Source organism: Pseudophryne corroboree, chromosome 2 (genome assembly GCF_028390025.1).
Source record: "Pseudophryne corroboree isolate aPseCor3 chromosome 2, aPseCor3.hap2, whole genome shotgun sequence".
Classification (NCBI taxonomy): domain Eukaryota; kingdom Metazoa; phylum Chordata; class Amphibia; order Anura; family Myobatrachidae; genus Pseudophryne; species Pseudophryne corroboree.
In genome coordinates, this window is record NC_086445.1 from 634,533,387 (window position 1) to 634,547,876 (window position 14,490).

The following is a 14,490-nucleotide window of genomic DNA, read 5'->3' on the forward strand; positions in this document are numbered from 1 at the left end:
GGTGTCCATGACACCCATAGAGTGGGAATAGAACCTGTGGCTTTGTTGCACTCCCCCCCCCCCCCCCCCCCCCCCCAGCACAGATGGTTAAAGCAAATTAACGGAGATGCTAACTGTCACCTGTGGCTAAGCATGGATATACTTAAAACCTGGGCCGTGAGGGAATACATATGATATCCTAGCTGTCACTATACAGACAACGGCATGCTGTCTGCTGGAATCCTGGCAGCTAGTGCTGTCGCGGTCTCACTGCTTGCCATGCATCGAGTCCGGTGGCTAGCATTGCTTGTTAAAGGTTCTGTTCCCACTCGGTTGGTGGCATCGGTATGTCACTGGCTGTCAGCATTTTGACGTCGGTCTTGTGAACACCGGGATCCCGACAGCCAGTATATTGACTGAATCACCCAGTGAGGGCCAATGGTCCAGTAGCTGTGTCAGCCCCCAGGGTAAGCCAGCTTTCCCCATCATTACTGTCCCTAGCATGCGGCGGCTGACTGGCTGATCACACTGGTCCACCTTTTCATTGGTGATGCTAAGGAGCGCAAATGGGCCAGTACTGTAACTGAAACAGCCTTCAAGTGTATGCACATGAAATATGAATGCACTTTTATATCAATATAGAGAATAGTACACTGGGCACATGTGGGGAGGAGTTACTGGGATCCATCTGTCCCTGCAGTTTTAGGAAGATTTAAGGAATTTCCTTATAATGCCGTTCTCAGATGGCATTATGAGGTAAATGTATGAAGCGGTGATAAGAGTGGAGAAGTTGCCCATGGCAACCAATCGGCATTGAAGTAACATTTATAATTTGCATACTATAAAATTATACAGATCAGCTGATTCGTTCCCATGGGCAACTTCTCCACTGGCTCACTTCTCCACTCTTATCACCGCTTCATACATTTAACCCCTACATATAAGCCTTTACTTCATGTATATTGCTATTCAAGTAGCAGAAAAACATTAAGTGCTGTAAAGCACAGCATGTGCTATACAATACGATGTTGTAGGAATCGGGCAATAACTGAGATGATGGCCTTCATTAACCCTTTCCTAGTTAGCTGTGATACTTAAATCATGTGAAAATTTAAGCTAGAAAAAGCATAGTGTGTCTGGAATTGGATTGCAAAGTTAACTTGCAGTGAGTTTGCTGTGAGAACATTTTGCAGGACCGATCTTTCACCTCATTGGATTGACCACACGGTCTAAGTATACGTGTGTACACACTTGCCGATAAAGTAAACAAAGTCGCACATTTTTCCCTTCCCAAGTGACGTCATTTACCATATCGACTAGTGTGTACGCTGATGAGCCATGCACGGCTCTGAATGGCGTTAACGACCCTCGCTGTCGGCTGTGCATGCAGCTCAATTAGGACTGTTCAAGATCTGCATACACAGCCGCTGCGTGACGTCACTGAGTGATATCGTTTATCGCTCAGTATGTATTCACTGCCGACGACTGCCCTATCAGGGAAGGAAACACACTAGGTGACATTGCTCATGGAGCATATCGTCTAGTGTGTACCCACCATTAAAATGGAAATATTTGGCTTTTCCATCTCCATGTCAGCAGTTTAAAGGTAGAAGGAAAACTCTGCCTATTGCCTTCCTGGCTAATAAGTACTTAAGGGGGGTACTCACGGAGCGATATTCTAAGCAATCTGACTAGATTGCTTAGAATATCGGCAGGATCGCTCCGTGTGTAGCCCCCTCGGCGATAGCGATGCGTGGCCCCGCACATCGCTATCGCCGCTGCTAGATTGGCCTGCATGCAGGCCAATCTAGCGGGTCGCTCACTTCACCCGCTGGGTGAAGTGAGCGGCCCCCCCGTCTCCCCCCGCACGCTCAGCACAGATCGCGCTGTGCTGAGCGGCAGGAGAGATGTGTGCTGAGCGGTTCGCTCAGCACGCATCTCTCCTTGATCGGCCCGTGAGTACTGGGCTTTACACCTCTAAACAACTATTTGACGCTTTGGGGGTGGTATTCAATTGTTATATCGCTCCCGATCTAACAATCTAAAGTGACGGGAGATCGCAGGGCAGTATTTAATTGTTCTTTATTGCCCCATAATTGTCTGGTTTAAAGTCCTATTTGCTGAAATGGGTCACTCTTAGCTCATTACAGCTTACCATCCCATGGAGTGTGAGCTGAAATGCCGGTGCTGGCAGCCGAACGTGCCCAGAGCAACAATGGAATAGCTGTGTAGGACAGTGTCTACTGGCTGCCAGTGATGACCGTTGACAACCCTTTAAGTTCAAGAATGAATGAGAAAATCAGAGCTCTGTAATGACTCTTGTCAAGGTCTGTCCTCTCTAACTCCAAGTCTGTAGGTGATTGAATATCCCAATATGCAGTCATCAACACTTATACTGCTTTCACATTGCAAGCGTGGGTCGCAAGCTGGAATTGTACATTGGTCCTTTCTGGGTGTGTCCCCCATGAAGACTCCTTTTAGACTCGCAACACGACCCAGCAATATACTGGGTTGGGTTGCCATCGGGGGTGGGAACTGAGGCAGTGCTTGGAGATGAGGTCATGTCCACGCCACCTCCTCCATACTGTGAAAGGGTCCCGGATTGCATCCACCCAGGTTATCCATTCACATTGCACCTTACCTGGTAATAACCCGGGAATATCCCTGCTTTATTCCTGGGTTGAAATACCTGGTCAGGCGACCCGGAAATTCAGGGTTTACCCCTTTCACACCGCACATCTACCCGGCTATATACCGGGTTATTTGTGTGGTGTGAAAGGGGTGTCAATCAAAGATCAGTTGTGTTAAGAGATTAAAAGAAATGGCTACAAGGTAAAATTTCACCAATATTGAAGTACATTCCAGAGCTCCAACAGGCTTGGCAGAAGTAGAGGTGCTGCAAGACTACAGTTTACAAGCAAACACTGTTTTAGTTCTTTAATACTTTATATTTTGAAACTCTTTTCCCTCTCTGTTCTCGCCACATTATTAAAGATTTTTCGAGTCTGGGTGTATGGTAAGTATGGCATTAGCCAGACTTGTTTGTACTGCAAGTGCTTTTGTGGCTAATAGAACCAACTCCCAAATTTCACTCAACAATTTGTAACAGTAAAGACTTTAAACCTATTTAAAATGTTCTACCACCGTTATAGTAGACCCCTGGAGTAAATGCGACCTGTACAGTATTCAGCTGGAACTCTTTTTCGCAGAGGGAAGACGGGCAGGCTTCTCAATGTCACTTCAGAATATTAAGAGACATCAAGAACTCTGATCTGCTATCAAAAAATATAAACTAAAGATGCATGCGATATCTTCAGAATGGTTAATAAGAACAGACTTCACTGCTGCTAGATGGAGAGCACACATCTTGAGGATAGTAAATTATCAATGAAACCAAACTTCAAATAAATATGCTGGCAATGAGCAGTATGGAAATAGTTTAATTAACAATTAATAGGAAAGCAAGACATTAAGTAAAGGGTCAAAAGTAAGAACAGGATTGTAAAAATGTTCTCGTAAAGAGACAGAAATCCATGTTGACTACAAGGAGTATGTAGGGCTGTTTTAAGTTCATGGAATTAATGCTGGAGATAATCTTCTCTAATGGGAAATCTTTCAGCTACTGACAGATTCTGCCTTCCCCGAGTGGACATTATGGTATCAAAATGTCAAAGTACAGATTCTCTCACCACAAGATCCTGTAGACATGAGTTGTCAACCCTATGGAATTTCCAGCTACAGTAGCTTATGCTGAGAAAAATTGACTTTGAAAAAAGTTTCATCAATCCTTGCATTTTTGTTAAGGCGTACTTTTTTTTTATTCCCAGTAGCCTGGATCAGGCTTGTAGTCCGAAGCTTTTCCTAGTGCATGTGCATTTAGGAGACACTGCTGGTGCTGTGCTGCCTCCATGGGCAAGGGCGGGGCTTCCTCAGTGCAGCCTGCAGAGACAGACCAGCACAATAAGGAATATCCCTACTTGTGGCCAGTGAAATTGCTCTGTGCTAATCATCGAGCGGCATGTAGCTGAAGAGTATAATGTTCCTGGATCCCAATTGTAAATCTGGGGGTGTCTGTCTATGGACCTGGGTACTTTGTCCTCAGGTTAATGGAAAGATACAAACAAATACTCTTAAAGGGGAAAGTGAAATGATTGGATATCAGTATCTATTTGTAGATATTGGTTGAGAGGTCACTATGGGATCCTGTAGTCAAATGTAGAGTTTAAATAAATAAATGCAGTGATACACTATATAACGTTGAAACTCATAAGAAACTGTGGACACTAATAGTAAAAAAAAATATACGTTATGGTAAGAACTTACCGTTGATAACTGTATTTCTCTTATGTCCACAGGTTAACAATGGGATATGATGGAGCGATAGGGGATTGGCACCAAATGATCAAAAGATTTCAGTTCTTCCAGGATGCAACGGGCCCATCCATATATCCCCGCCCACTGGCTCAGGCAAATCAGTTGGATTCCAAAGCATTTAGGCAGGAGCGTCATGTAGAGCCCTAATCAGGCGAGAACACCACACATGCATACCCTACCATACAAGAAGGAAGAGGTTAGTGAGTAGAAAGATCCTCAAATCAGGTGCGTCAGGGTGAGATCCCTGTGGACATAGGAGAAATACCGTTATCAATGGTAAGTTCTTACCATAACGTATATTTCTCTGACGTCCTAGTGGATGCTGGGGACTCCGTAAGGACCATGGGGAATAGACTGCTCCGCAGGAGACTGGGCACATCTAAAGAAAGATTTAGGACTATCTGGTGTGCACTGGCTCCTCCCCCTATGACCCTCCTCCAAGCCTAAGTTAGATTTCTGTGCCCGGCTGAGCTGGATGCACACTAGGGGCTCTCCTGAGCTCCTAGGAAGAAAGTGTTTGTTAGGTTTTTTATTTTCAGTGAGACCTGCTGGCAACAGGCTCACTGCATCGAGGGACTAAGGGGAGAAGAAGCGAACCTACCTAAGTGGTGGTAGCTTGGGCTTCTTAGGCTACTGGACACCAGTAGCTCCAGAGGGATCGAACACAGGACCCGACCTCGTCGTCCGTTCCCGGAGCCGCGCCGCCGTCCCCCTTACAGAGCCAGAAACAAGAAGGTGGTCCGGAAAATCGGCGGCTGAAGACTTCGGTCTTCTCCAAGGTAGCGCAAAGCACTGCAGCTGTGCGCCATTGCTCCTCATGCACACCACACACTTCGGTCACTGATGGGTGCAGGGCGCTGGGGGGGGCGCCCTGGGGGGGGGGGGGGGCGCCCTGGGGGGGGGGGGGGGCGCCCTGAGCAGCAATACTGACACCTTGGCTGGCAAACTGGCACCATATATAGCCCCAGAGGCTATATAGGTGCTTTTTAACCCCTGCCAGAATCCATAAAAATGCGGGAGAAAGTCCGCGAAAAAGGGGCGGAGCTATCTCCTTCAGCACACTGGCGCCATTTTTCCCTCACAGCTCCGTTGGAGGGAAGCTCCCTGGCTCTCCCCTGCAGTCAATACACTACAGAAAGGGTTAAAAAGAGAGGGGGGGGCACAATTTAGGCGCAGTATACAATATATATAGGCAGCTATAAGGGAAAACACTCTTATATGTGATATCCCTGTGATATATAGCGCCCTGGTGTGTGCTGGCATACTCTCCCTCTGTCTCCCCAAAGGGCTTTGTGGGGTCCTGTCCTCTGTCGGAGCATTCCCTGTGTGTGTGCTGTGTCGGTACAGCTGTGTCGACATGTATGAGGAGGATAATGATGTGGAGGCGGAGCGAATGCCTGTAAATGTGATGTCACCCCCTGCGGGATCGACACCGGTGTGGTTGGACTTATGGAAGGATTACGTGAAAGTGTCAACTCCTTACACAAAAGGTCGTCGACACAGAACAGCCGGCTACTCAGCTTGTGCCTGTTCCAGCGTCTCAAATGTCATGGGGGGCTCTAAAAACGCCCGCTACCTCAGATGGCAGAAACAGATGTCGACACGGATACCGACTCCAGTGTCGACGACGATGAGACTAGTGTACCCTCGAAATAGGTCCACCCGTTACATGATTGAGGCAATGAAAAATGTATTACACATTTATGATAATACCCCAGGTACCACATAAAAGGGTATTATGTTTGGTGAGAGAAAACTACCAGTAGTTTTTCCTGCATCTGAGAAATTAAATGAGGAGTGTGAGGAAGCGTGGTCTTCCCCCGGTAAGAAATTGATAATTTCTAAACGGTAATTGGCAGCGTACCCTTTCCCGCCAGAGGATAGGTCACGTTGGGAAACACCCCATAGGGTAGATACAGCGCTTACACGCATATCAGATAAGGTGGCACTACCGTCTCCTGATACGGCCGCCCTGAAGGAACCTGCTGATAAAAAGCAGGGGGTTACCCTAAAAGATATAGTCACACACTCGGGCATTATATTGCGACCAGCCATTGCTTCGGCATGGATGTGCAGTGCTCCCGCTGCGTGGTCAGATTCCCTGTCGGAAAATTACTATGGATAGGGACAATATTTTGCTGACAATAGAGCATATAAAAGACGTGGTCTTATACATGCGTGATGCACAGAGGGATATTTGCCGGCTGGCATCAAAAATAAGCGCTATGTCCATTGCCGCCAGACGGGGGTTATGGACTCTGCAATGGTCAGGCGATGCCGACTCGAATCGGCACATGGAAGTTTTGCCCTATAAGGGGGTAAAACTGTTTGGGGATGGTCTTTCAGACCTCGTTTCCACAGCTACTGCTGGGAAATCGACTTTTTTGCCACAGGCTACCCCACAACAAAAGAAAGCACCGTATCATCAAGTACAGTCCTTTCGGCCCCAGAAAAGCAAGAGGGCTAGAGGCTCATCCTTTCTGCCGAGAGGCAAAGGTAGAGGAAAAAGCTGCAGCACACAGCTAGTTCCCAAGAGCAGAAGTCCTCCCTGCGTCCGGTAAGTCCACAGCATAACGCTGGGGCTGCTCAGGCGGACCCGGGTACGGTGGGGGCCCGTCTCAGAAATTTCAGCGCCCAGTGTGCTCTCGCATGGATCCCTGGGTCCTTCAAGTAGTATCTCAGGGGTACAGGCTGGAGTTCGAGACGTTCTTCCCCCCGCCGTTTCCTAAAATCTGCCTTACCGGCACCTCCCTCTGCCAGGGAGGCGGTGTTGGTGGCTATTCAACACTATAATCACAACAAGTGATTGTCAAGGTGCCCCTCCTTCAACAAGGAAGGGGTTACTATTCCGCAATGGTTGTGGTACCGAAACAGAACGGTTCGGTGAGACCCATCTTAAAATTAAAATACTTGAACTTTTATATCAGAAGATTCAAGTTCGAGATGGAATCGCTCAGGGCGGTTATTACGAGCCTGGACGAGGGGGATTACAGGGTCTCCCTGGACATCAAGGATGCGTACCTGCATGTCCCCATTTACCCTCCTCACCAGGAGTACCTCAGATGTGTGGTACAGGACTGTCACTATCAGTTCCAGACGCTGCCGTTGGAGTTGTCCACTGCACCGAAGGTCTTTACCAAGGTAATGGCCGAAATGATGATACTCCTTCGCAAGAAGGAAGTTTTTATTATCCCGTACTTGGACGATCTCCTGATAAAGGCGAGGTCCAAAGAACAGTCGGTAGTGGGGGTAGCACTCTCTCGGGAAGTGCTACAACAGACTAAGACTGAGCTGATCATCTTCCCACCCTCCCGCACAACCTCACCTCCCACAATCTCATTATCCATTGATGGCACGACTATCTCCTCTAGCCCCCAAGTACGCTGTCTTGGTGTAATCCTTGACTCCTCCCTCTCCTTCAAACCACACATTCAGCACCTCTCACAAACCTGTCATTTTCATCTCAAAAACATTTCCAGGATCAGACCTTTTCTCACCCAGGATGCCACTAAGATCATTATTCACTCACTGATTATTTCCAGACTGGACTACTGTAATCTCCTCCTAACTGGCCTCCCTGACAATTACCTCTCTCCACTCCAGTCTATCCTCAATGCTGCTGCTCTGCTCATCTTCCTCACAAAACGCACTACATCCACCTCCCCTCTCCTACTAGCCCTTCACTGGCTTCCCTTCCCCTTCAGAATCCAATTCAAACTTCTCACTCTCACTTACAAAGCTCTCACCCAATCCTCTCCCATTTACATCTCTGACCTTATCTCCCTTTACTCTCCCACCCGTCCTCTTCGCTCTGCTAATGCACGCCGCCTCTCCTGTCTCCTGATTACTTCCTCCCACTCCTATCTCCAAGATTTTTCACGTGCTGCTCCCTTCCTTTGGAATTCTTTACCTCTCCCCCTCAGACTCTCCACCTCTCTACAAAACTTCAAACGGGCTCTCAAGACCCATTTCTTTACCAAACCCAGCCAAATCTCATCCTAACCCCCTGTTCCATGCTCTCTATGTACCCCATCTGTGTCACCCCTGTCTGTCTACCCCTACCCCTAGAATGTAAGCTCTCACGAGTAGGGCCCTCTTCCCTCATGTGCTCACCCTTTTCTTCTTTAATAATTCTCAACTGCCCAAATCACAGTTTTTGGGCCACCTGGAACTTATCTCTGTCATTTACTGGTGTAGTTATGCTTAGTTACCCTGTACTTGTCCAAAATTGATTTCAACTGTAAGTCACTGTTTTGATTATGTGCATATGTACTCTGTAATTGGGCGCTGCGGAACCCTTGTGGCGCCATATAAATAAATGATAATAATAAAATAATAATAATAACAGCACGACTGGATTCTCAATATTCCAAAGTCACAGCTGGTCCCGACGACACGTCTTCTGTTCCTGGGAATGATTCTGGACACAGACCAGAAAAGAGTGTTTCTTCCAGTGGAAGCACACGAGTCCTGGAAAAAAAAATGGTAGCTTCGTACGAAGCATAATTCCATTCGGAAGGTTCCACGCAAGGACGTTCCAGTGGGACCTGTGGGACAAATGGTCCGGGTCCCATCTACAGATACAACAGTGGATAACCCTGTCGGCAAGAAACAGGGTGTCGCTGCTGTGGTGGCTGCAGAGGGCTCATCTACTAGAGGGCCGCAGATTCGGAATACAGGACTGGGTCCTGGTGACCACGGATGCCAGCCTTCGGGGCTGGAGAGCAGTCACACAGGGAAGAAATTTCCAAGGAGATTTCGCTTCACATAATTATTCTGGAGCTAAGGGCCATTTACAATGCCCTAAGCCAAGCAAGGCCCCTGCTTCAGAACCAGCCGGTACTGATCCAATCAGACAACATCACGGCGGTCGCCCATGTAAACAGACAGGGCGGCACAAGAAGCAGGATGGCGATGGCAGAAGCCACAAGGATTCTCCGATGGGCGACCTACACCCGGGAGAATGGGGACTTCTTCCAGAAGTTTTCCAAATGCGGGTAAACCGTTGGGAATGACCACGGGTGGACATGATGGCGTCCCGCCTCAACAAAAAGTTGAAAAGATATTGCGCCAGGTCAAGGGACCCTCAGGCGATCGCTGTGGACGCTCTAGTGACACCGTGGGTGTACCAGTCGGTTTATGTGTTTCCTCCTCTACCTCTCATACCCAGGGTACTGAGAATAATAAGAATGCGAGGAGTGAAAACCATACTCGTGGTTCCGGATTGGCCAAGAAGAGCTTGGTACCCGGAACTTCAAGAGATGCGGGCAGAGGACCCTTGGCCTCTGCCGCTCAGACAAGACCTGCTGCAGCAGGGACACTGTCTGTTCCAAGACTTACCGCGGCTGCGTTTGACGGCATGGCGGTTGAACACCGGATCCTAAAGGAAAAGGGTATTCCGGAGGAAGTCATCCCTATCCTGATCAAAGCCAGGAAGGATGTCACCGCAAGACATTATTACCGCATTTGGCGGAAATATGTTGCTTGGTGTGAGGCCATGAAGGCCCCGAAGGAGGAATTTCAACTGGGTCGATTCCATCACTTCCTGCAAGCAGGGGTGACGTTGGGCCTCAAATTGGGGTCCATCAAGGTCCAGATTTCGGCTCTGTCGATTTTCTTCCAGAAAGAACTGGCTTCACTGCCTGAAGTTCAGACTTTTGTCAAAGGAGTTCTGCATATTCAGCCTCCTTTTGTGCCCCCCAGTGGCACCTTGGGATCTCAATGTGGTTTTGGCATTCCTGAAATCACATTGGTTCGAACCACTTAAGACTGTGGAATTAAAATATCTCACGTGGAAAGTGGTCATAAGATGGATAAGGCAGAATTGAGGACTCGTCCTCAGTTTCTCCCGAAGGTGGTCTCAGCTTTTCACTTGAACCAACCTATTGTGGTGCCTGCGGCTACTAGGGACTTGGAGGATTCCAAGTTGCTGGACGTAGTCAGGGCCCTGAAAATTTATGTTTCCAGGACGGCTGGAGTCAGAAAAACTGACTCGCTGTTTATCTTGTATGCACCCAACAAGCTGGGTGCTCCTGCTTCTAAGCAGTCTATTGCACGCTGGATTGTAGCACTATTCAGCTGGCGCATTCTGCGGTAGGATTACCGCAGCCTAAATCAATAAAAGCCCATTCCACAAGGAAGGTGGGCTCATCTTGGGCGGCTGCCCGAGGGGTTTCGGCTTTACAACTTTGCCGAGCAGCTACTTGGTCAGGGGCAAACACGTTTGCTAAATTCTACAAATTTGATTCCCTGGCTGAGGAGGACCTGGAGTTCTCTCATTCGGTGCTGCAGAGTCATCCGCACTCTCCCGCCTGTTTGGGAGCTTTGGTATAATCCCCATGGTCCTTACGGAGTCCCCAGCATCCACTAGGACGTCAGAGAAAATAAGATTTTACTCACCGGTAAATCTATTTCTCGTAGTCCGTAGTGGATGCTGGGCGCCCATCCCAAGTGCGGATTGTCTGCAATACTTGTACATAGTTATTGTTACAAAAATCGGGTTTTGTTGTGAGCCATCTCTTCAGAGGCTCCAATTGTTATCATACTGTTAACCGGGGTTCCTATCACGTGTTATATGGTGTGATTGGTGTGGCTGGTATGAGTCTTACCCGGGATTCAAAATCCTTCCTTATTGTGTCAGCTCTTCCGGGCACAGTTCCTAACGGAGGCTTGGAGGAGGGTCATAGGGGGAGGAGCCAGTGCACACCAGATAGTCCTAAATCTTTCTTTAGATGTTCCCAGTCTCCTGCGGAGCAGTCTATTCCCCATGGTCCTTACGGAGTCCCCAGCATCCACTACGGACTACGAGAAATAGATTTACCGGTGAGTAAAATCTTATTTTCTACGGCAGGGTCCACAGGAGAACAATGGGATTTCCCAAAGCAATTTTTAGTGGTGGGGATGTTCCTGATTGGTTGGAGAACCCTTTGCCCGAATTCAGCGCCATGAGAGGCAGAAGTATCCAAGGCATAATGTTTGAGTGTGTTAATGGAAGACCATGTGGCTGCCTTACATATCTGTTCATGGGCAGCACAGCATAGTGCTTCAGCAGGAAGGACCTTCCTTACGAGTAGAGTGAACAGAGACATTAGCCGGAACGGGGAGATCAGCTTGAAAGTATGCTTCTGAAATCGTCATTTGAAGCCATCTTGCCAGTGTCTGTTTTGTAGCAGGCCATCCTCTCATGTGAAGTTCCTAGAGAGTGAAGAGAATCTGTCTTTCTGGCGGCACTGGTACAACCCATGTAGACCCTTAATGCCTGGACTACGTCCAGCGACGCATCTCCTGAAGAAAGTCCTGATACCTGAAAAAACCGGGACTACAATTTCTTCATTAAGGTGGACCTTAGACCCCCCTTATGAAGATACCCAGATCTAGTTCTGAGAACTACTTTATCTGGATAAACTTCAGAAAAGGAGATTTACACAACAGTGCTCCTTAATCTGATACTCTTCTAGCTGATGCCATAGTCAGCAGAAAGAACTTTAGCTGTTAACCATTTAAGATCCACTTTTTTAAGTGGTTCCAATGGAGCAACTTGAAGGGCTTTGAGGACTAGACTGCCGTCCCAAAGCACTACAGGCAGAACAAAGGAAGGGTTGAACACGCAGCATTCCCTGGAAAAAGTGCACACATCCTGAAAATTGTCAATTTTCTTTTTCAACTCTGCAGTCAATGCTGACACTTGCACTCTCAAGCCATCCTTAAACCTTTACCCACTCCCGCCTGAAGGAATACTAGAACCCTGGAAATTCTGAACGATTTTGGGTCCGTAACGCTTCCATTACACCAATGATTTATAGGCTTGCTATATTCGGTGGTAAATATGAGCAGAGGAAGTCTTTCCTGCTCTGAAATTTGTTTGATTTACCTGTGAGAATCCTCTTGTCTCCAGGATATAGATTTCAAGAGCCACGCCGTAAAAGACAGTTGATCCAGATGTCTGTGATAACAAGGACCCTGCATTAGCAGATCTGGGCGTTGAGGAAGCAGAAGTGGAGCGTCCATCGACCTTCTCTGCGGATCTGTGTACCAATAGCCTTCTGGGCCAAGCTGGAGCTATTAGAATCACGGCACCCTTAGCTTCTTTTATTTTCCTCACTACCCTGGTAGCAGGATGATTGGAGGAAAAAGATACGGCACTTTTGTTGTATTTTCCTTACCATCCTGGGTAGCAGGATGACCCGAGGATACACAAGTGAAATTAAATTCCCATTTTATAAAAAAAAAGATGTACACAAAGATAACTACCTGATCTCTTGTTCCTGACATGTGTATGGGTCATTCGCCGATGGGACGTCATGAGATCTATCTCTGGCAAACCCCACTTGTCTACCTGAGTCTGAAAAGACTTTTGGTTGTAGTGCCCATTCGCTTCATTGAATAGCGTGTTGACTGTGAAAGTCTTCTGTCCAGTTTAGGACTCCTGAAACAAATACTGTGGACAAGGCTGGAAGATAGAGCTCTGTCCGCTTTATTATGTGACTTACCTTCTTACTTGCTGTTTAGCTGCGTGTTCCTCTCTGAAGGTTGAGGTACACTAATGCCATTGCCTTGGCCCTGCGGAACTGGACTGGTTTTGCTTTGAGTGTCCCTTACCCGAACCAGGATCATGTATATGGCCCGAAATGCTAACAGGTTTATTAGCAGGCAACTTTCGTCTGTGGTCCATAGTCCCAGAATATTAATCTTTCGGACAATGGCCTTCTTCAGCCCCAAAGACTGGCATTTGTTGTCAGGATCTCCCAACTTAATATCTAACAAGGTTGTCCCCTTGTCTAAATGGGATGTCTGTAGCCACCAGGCTAATGACTTTCTTACCTTCTCTGACAGTACCACTTCTGTTAGTTTACTGTCCATCTGGCCCACGTACACCCCCTGTTATTCACAGGTGGTCTCCTATCAGATTTTAATCGGGCACCAGCTTAACTTCCAACATCAGATGAGATTGGACCTATCCAGTGTGATGTGGCTGTTGATAAAATCAGAAGCTGCAGAAGTCTTGAGTGGAATTGTTCATACTCCACCATGTTGAATGTAGACACCATCAAACCCATCATTCGCGTGCTGCGTGAATTGATATTGTTTGACTGTGTAACAACTCCTGAGTCCTTGACTGTACCTTGGATATCTTATTCTGAGGTAAATATTTTCTGCAGGCTTTGATTCAGCCTCCCCGTGAGTCATCAGTTGTGACGGAGCTAGGGATGACCTTGCCCCATTTATGAACCACCCGTACCTCTGCAGACAAGTTTTTGTCTGTTCGGGATAGCACAGAAGCCTTTCCTGTGATTGTTCCAGAAAAAAAGGGTGGTCGAGGTATGGCAATTTTCTTATCCCCTGCTTGCGGAGATGAACTGCCATAATTATTTTGGAACATACTCTGGGGATGTGATTAACCCAAAGGGTAAGACCTAGAACTGAATGTTGCTGAAGAATGGTAAACATTGAAATAAAACTGATGGACAGTGCTATAGGAACCTGTAGGTAAGCATCCTGACTATCCAGGGATACTATGTAATCTACTGGCTCCTTACACAACTACGGAGCGCATCCATGGGAACCGTGGTACCCAAACCTATCTGTTTAGGATTTTAGAGATTGAGAATGGAGTAAAGAATACTTTCTGAATCAAACCCAGGTTGGAGTAAACCCCCTGTCCACATTGTGCATGGGTTACCTGGGATGACTACTCCTAACAAAAGCAATTTCTGAACTGCTTCTTGCAATCTCCTTATCTTCACCTCTGCCCGGAACTGGCTGGAGCAGAAGTATCTTCGAGGAAGATGCTCTTGAAAGGAAAGCATAAACTAGAGATTCTGCTTCTTGCACCCAGGCATCTGCTACCAGATCTGTGCAACCTACAAGGTTGTCCCCCTACCCTGGGATCCCCCAGAAGGCCTGTACCATCATGCTGATGGGTTATCCTCTGGTTTGGAAGCTGGCCCTCTGGTCGCTGTTACAAACCTATTGCTTTTCCTTTATGACCAAAAAGGCCGAAACCAGACCCCTAACTAGGGGTTATATGTGGAAGGAAACGTGACCTTCTTGGAGTCTGATTCTGACTCCCCACTATCTGCTTACTCACAGACTTTCAGCCAAAGTCAAGTTCCCAGAACCTTCCTTGATTCTGAATCA

The 14,490-nt window shown here is 47.4% G+C and overlaps 1 protein-coding gene across 2 annotated transcripts in view; it reads left to right on the plus strand.

Moving 5' to 3' along the window:
- Positions 1-14,490, plus strand: part of LOC135041287 (E3 ubiquitin-protein ligase makorin-2-like) — a 315,422-nt gene that overhangs the window by 673 nt on the left and 300,259 nt on the right. The gene's annotated exons all lie outside the window — the stretch shown is intronic.